Genomic DNA, 6,514 nt, shown 5'->3' with positions numbered 1-6,514 from the left:
TTACAGATAGTTCACAACTGCATCTTTTCCTATCTTCTCTATATTATGAGTATTTTGACTTGCTTACTCTTTTCTTCTGCTTCCTACACAAGGCAGCTTTGTGTTGCCTTGTTTTAAAGTGTTAACCTCTAACACTGTATTTGGATCTGCAATTACTCTTATTGGTTAAAGTTCCTTTGATTGTTTTAGCTGGCTGCTGCACTCAGCCAAGGCACAGTAATAAAATAATACTCAAAATTTTGAGAGCTAGGAAGAATCCATCTGTCCATGGTATTTATATAATGCTTTACATTTTCAGGATATATCTCATGTACCAACTAGTCTCTGAAACAGTACAAAACACTTCTGAATTTTTTTTTAAAAAAAAAAAGCTGTCGTCTTTCCTACTGTTCTTGCACTGACTGTAATGACGGAGAAATACGGAATGATCTGATGGTGCCTGTGCTGCAGAGTTTATATATTGTAAGCATGAGATAAGAAATGTCAGCTGTTCACAGATGAGGAAAATAACAAACTGTCAGCAACGTAAACGTTATTTTCTTCAATAGGCGTTGCAGCTAAGGGAGATAAATGACGTTTGTGTGATTGAATGATTTTTTTTCATGCTATATCTGAGGGGAAAAAAAAAACAACAAACTAACAGTAGCTAAGAGGAGCTAATCCACCACCACCGCCGCCTTTCCAAGGGAATCAGGAACGGATGGCTCCTACGTCTAAAGCAGTCGTCCTTCACACATTGTCTATTTGGTAGGAATAGGTCTGTGCAGGTAGGAGTGGGAGCAGAATTTGGCTGCAAAGCCTTGATGACTGGTGAGGGTACGCAGAAGGGCAGGACCTGCACTGTATTTGCATAACTGACTGTTTGGGGTGGGGGGCACAACAAAAACCAACACTTTCAATTATAAACCAAAAAGATAGTGCACAAGAAGTGCTGAGATAGAGATGCCTTTAATCCTACACTTTCAGTCACATGACGGGACAGGACCACACTTCGAGGCAATCTGATTTTCTTCCCATAGATTTAGGATTCTGCTGCGATTCCCTAATTGCTGTGGAATGCTGGTAATAACAAGCAGGGCATTATCGCTCTATCTGGATTGTACAACACTAGAATAGTTTGCATTTCTTTAGTCTCATTTACCATGGGGAATTTAGATATAACCTGACTGGTGAACCTACATGACTAATACTCCCTTTTTAGGAGTGCAGAAATTGAGACAAACGGTGATGTTTTCTTCATGCTGAACACACTAGGAAAACCTGAGATTGGAATGGGGTCTTCATATCCTTAAAGGGTTAATTGCTTTAACCTTAAACTATGTGTGCAGCTTGCACAAATATCTTCATTCCCACTTTATTTTGGACATACTGAAGAAAATTATAGCAGAAATATAAATATTTATATTTAGCCAAATTTTTAATGGTATAAAATCCACACATTATTTCTAAATACCACTTTTTTATGAGAAATATAAATTAGGATCTTTACAACAAAGTGCAAGATTCCAGTTTCTCAGAGGAAGACATTGGCTTCTCCATTCGGACAGGTGGGATGTACTACAGTTTCAATGAAAGTGTCATGCTGACTACTCCTAAATGCTAGCTTTCTTTTTTTTTCCCCACTCACAATGGAGTAGTAAAAGTAATATAATGCAGTAGTCTAGATGGTGATTACCAGACAGTGGCAGAGAAAGAATTGAACAGTTTGAAGATGAGGACCGTGTGCGGCTTGAATTCTCTTCGTGAAAGGCTCTTCACATGTGGGAAGCTGCAAGGCATGACAGGCAAAAATCAGAGTCTCTCCCTTGCATGTAAGTTCACAAACAACTGCATACCCCTTTATTTTAAAGAGAGGAAAACTTCATAATTGCATGGCTATCATGTTTATCACTAGCAGAGCTACTAGTATTTCCAACAGTGTACTAGTATATGTTATGAGCCTAAAGGTGTAAAATGAGACTTACAGGGAGGGGGAAGTTCTGCTCTGAATTAGAAAGCTGGTGGGAGCTTAGGGTCCCAGAGGTACCTAAATCTGTGTCCCCACTCCCTCCCACCTCGCTATTCTGAAGGATCTGTACTGAAATGACCAGCTCATTTCCCACAGCTTATCAGCCATCTGATGAACGCTTCTGACCTTGACTGGACTGGAATGATTATTTAGCTGTTGAGCTGTGGGAGATAACGTTGGTCCAAGTTCCTGGCCATACTTCATCAGTTTTCAGAGAAGTGCAAGTATGCATGATGAACCTATCACAGCTGTGGTTTAATGGGTATAAACAATTAAGCAATTATAAATCAATGAGCTCTGTAACTCTGGTATTATAATAATTACATTTTAAAAGGCACTACTTAGTTACAACTCGGGGATTATTTACAGGCAATAATTAAGGTCAGGCTCACTTCCTCCTGTTACACAGAGTATTTGTATGAGCAGCATGTCAAACAATAATTAATTTAAGGCAAACCTAATTGCGTATTGTACTGAAGTGTGTCATTATCCTAGAGAATATGATCTTGTATCTACCACTGGTTATGTTTTAAGGGAAAAATACATCTTTTTTAAGTGAAAAGGCAAATTGTCTTAGTGTTATGTTTCAGTTAGAAAGGTGTTATTTGCCCCAGTTTTTATTATTATTATTCAGCCCACAGGAAAGGGAATAAAGTAACAGGAAAAGGAGTATGGCACGCTGTGTGTATGAAGCAATCCTATGAAGAAAGAATAGATGGGAAAAATTAGTGCAATCTTTTTACAGGATTATTCCCCACAGTATATTTCCCAGTGCTTTGTCTGGTCTAGTTTGCAAAGATGCAAATGATGTCGTCTTTATTGCTTCCCTAAGGGGAGATTATTCCAGTCTAATAACATTCACAGTTAGGAAATTTTACTGATGTTCAAACTGTTTTTCTTTACCTGACTTTACCCCATTGCTCCCAGTTGTAAACTCCCGCGGGCGATTCTGAATAGTTCCTCTCCTTCCTGGGTGTTCTGAGCCAAGCAACACACAAGTATTTCTTTTAATCTTCCATCGAAGTCCATCTAAATGATGGGCATTTGGGCCTTGGAGAGCCTCCAAGCTTGAACATAGCATCCAGCTGGTGCCCTGCGCGCAGGCGTATGTCCCTGCATGGACACACTGACCTGCAGACTTGTGCGTGCCCACGAAACGCATGCCCCTGGTGATGTGACCTCCTGGTACCCACTGGCTCATGAAGTGTTCTCTGGGTAATGCATTCCTCTTCTGGTTAGAGGACAAGTCACCTGCGAGGCTAGCTGCCTTGAAGGGTGAATTCCCAGGATCGGCACAGTCACAGAGGTGGGAAGGGACCTGAGGAGCTCTCTGACCTGACCTCCATTGCAGAGCCGCATAAACCCTGAATGCAGACCACATTGCTCAGGTCTTGGTCCTGTCCCTTCAGCACCCTCAAGGACACATGTTCCACAGCTTTTCTTGGTGACCTAGTCCACTACTACATTTCCACGTTTTTTTTCCCCCTTTATATCCAGTCAGGTCCTGATCTTAGACTTGGTAGTCTGCTGGGATGCATTTTACACCTGAGGTATGTTTTTAAGCAGACACAGCAGTAGCAAAAGGGGGCAGCATGAAGTCTCAGCAGGATGTCTCGTGAGCTTCGAAAGGCAGCACAGGCATCTCCAGCGTCGGTCAGAGGAACATCGTCAAGTTCTCTCCCCTCTCTGGGTTTTGCTTTCCTGTCCAGAGTTTTGTTTCTGTAGTATTAAATGATGAACCTGAAAGAACATTTCTGAGTGGCATTTTAAGAAGATGTTTAAAATATGCTCATGTTAAAACACTTTAGAATTCAATCATATTATGAAAGGCATCTCATCAAATATTGAAAAGTTTCGGTTATTTGATGAAATATCTAACATTGTGACCATTAGGAGTCACATTGTGCAGTCTGTGTTATCCATATGAAAAGCAGGATCTTCTACAGGACGTGGTGTCTCTTCTTTCTGGTCATGATACATGATTTGGATAACATCAGTGACACCTCTGTAGGAGACTGACTTTCAGATGCAGGTAACTTGGTTGTTGTGCCCCCATACCTCATTCCTCCTCGGTGCTCCTCTGTTTTTTCTATTCTCCTATTTCTGAATGGGCACCAAGGTTTCTCCAGTTCACTAGCACAGACTTTCTTGCTCATCTCAGTTGGCACCGGATATTTCAGGCACGTACTGGTGCCCCTCCCTGTGACAGATCAATACATCTCACAGTTCTGGCAGGTTTGGTTGTTACCTTGGGATTGCAGTCATCCCAGCTGCAGATGTCACCGATAGAGATAATACCTTGCCTTCTTGCAACAGCAAGTGTAGCAAACAGGCTCCTTTTTGTTAGGCTAAAAAGTTCTAGCTCCTTCAGTCTTTTAAAGACCCCTGCCCATTTTTCTTGATCTCTGTTGCTTCTGGATATCATACTTGTAAAGTGGGGTTCCTGGTCCTATGCTTAGCATTCCAGGTAAAACCTTGCTGATGCTGAAAACAAATACTTCATGCATTTGTCAGGCTGTGCTCTGTTTTACACATCCAAGGGTGATGCCAGCCTCTTTCTCTTTGTTGTGGCCGCATGATGTTGTTTACTCAAGTGCAGCTTATGCTCAGATATATCCCTCAGTGTATCCAAAACTGTTTTCTGGGCAGTCATTCCTCATTCTACTTTTATACAGTTGATCATGTCTGTACAAGTGTAAGATCTTCCACTTGACCCTGTTATTAAATTGCACTCTGTTTTTCTTCCAGATGGTTTCTTGAATTTTCTTATTGATAACTACACTAGCACCATTTTCTGGGGCCGTTCTCCAGTGTTTTATTCAGAAGTAAGGATTTAGTAAAATGTAGTTGTAGTGCTGCAAACAAAAACCCTACAGAACAATACATTAGAACATAATGTCAGGTGTAATTCTGTTTTGTGAAAGTCACAGTATTTATGAGGAGGAGAATAGGCATTAGGTTAGTGAAAAATATTTGTATGAAAAAGTAAGAAAAGATAGTGCCTACTTTATAGATAGATGTAATGGAAAAATGACTTGACAAGTCCTTATGATATAATGCTTCCAAATAACAAGGATGAAGTATTTCATAGAAAGGCTGCCTATGAAGCCATTTCAACAAATAACCAAATGAAAGACTTATGTTCCAAAGTGACTGAATTTGCTTTTCATTTAACAAAAAGTTGGTTTTACACTATGGTTATTTTGTAGAGATGTACAGATACATGTGGAACCCAAAATAATAACTGAGGTATACTGTAATATCCTTTAGCAGAAATATTTCAAAGGGGACAGGCTTTTCAAAAAGCTTGGCTTCTGTTTAAGAACCAAAACAACAAGCAACATTCTTAGAGACTTTTAGCATGCATGGCTTTGAGCGCTTCTGAAAATTTGCCTATAGAGGTGGATGCCGAGCATTTGAAAAAAATTATCCTTGAGCTCTTTGGAAAATCTGGCTACATTTTAGACAAATGCTTCTTCTATGATCTCTTGCCCTTTGATATACCAAAGCTTCTCATGCTATGTGATGAACTGCTTGTTGTCAGATGTTTATCGGTTTTAAGCTGGTTTAAAAAAAAAAATGTGGAGGAGGGTCTTTTTGTGGAGATGTAGCTGAACTTTGTGTTTAGAGGGGAAGTCAAGCAGTCAGTCAAGTGATTAATCAAAGCTTTCAGTCCTTTGACAGGACTGGGAGCATACAGACCAGGTGTGGGCCTGGAGAACCTTTCTTACGCTCCAATCCATTATTGTATCAAGGCATCGTAGGTTTACCAGCATGACCAAGAAATGTTTGCATGTGTTTTTCCACTATCAAATGGGGTCAAAATGTTGCAGCCTCTTATCTGATGCAGGGAATGATTAGCCAGTTTGCAAAGTACATTGCAGATAAGTACTAACTAATCTCAGTGCAGAATATATTACTAATAAAAGAAATAAGGGTATGTATAATTGGATGAACCCAACATTTCATAAAGCCTGTCTTTTAAATATCGCAATCATTATATTTAACATCTAATTTAAGTTTACAGTAGCACCTGCTTATTAAAGTTTCTGGGTTGCGTTTGTGTGTCATGACAAAACTTATATCTGAAAAACACAATTCCTATTTTCAGTCCTGCTCTACTGGTAAAGTTAATATGGAAGCTGTCCTCCAGGCTCACACCTTCTGAAGAGCATCCAAAGTGAACATACAGATTACATGCTCATGGAAAACTCCTGGTCTATTTAACTGACAACAAGAATCTTGTTGTGGCCCTTCCAAATTTCTGAATTTATAACAGCCAGAATGCAATCTGATGCAAATCCAGATTGGATCAACAGGAATATCCTGGCTGGCCTGAAGGTGTCCTTGGTGAAACTGCAAGACTACCCACTGAAATATTCCCACAACTACCACGTGGGCAGCAGCCAGTGCCTGACAGGCTGCCTGCAAGGACATGGTTATATCCTTTTTCAGCCATGTACACACACACACACACATATATATGCCTAATAATTTGAAGATATG

This window comes from Anser cygnoides, chromosome 5 (assembly GCF_040182565.1).
Source record: "Anser cygnoides isolate HZ-2024a breed goose chromosome 5, Taihu_goose_T2T_genome, whole genome shotgun sequence".
NCBI classification, from domain to species: domain Eukaryota; kingdom Metazoa; phylum Chordata; class Aves; order Anseriformes; family Anatidae; genus Anser; species Anser cygnoides.
The sequence above is the reverse complement of the archived record's forward strand: the minus strand, read 5'-3'. Positions refer to the sequence as shown.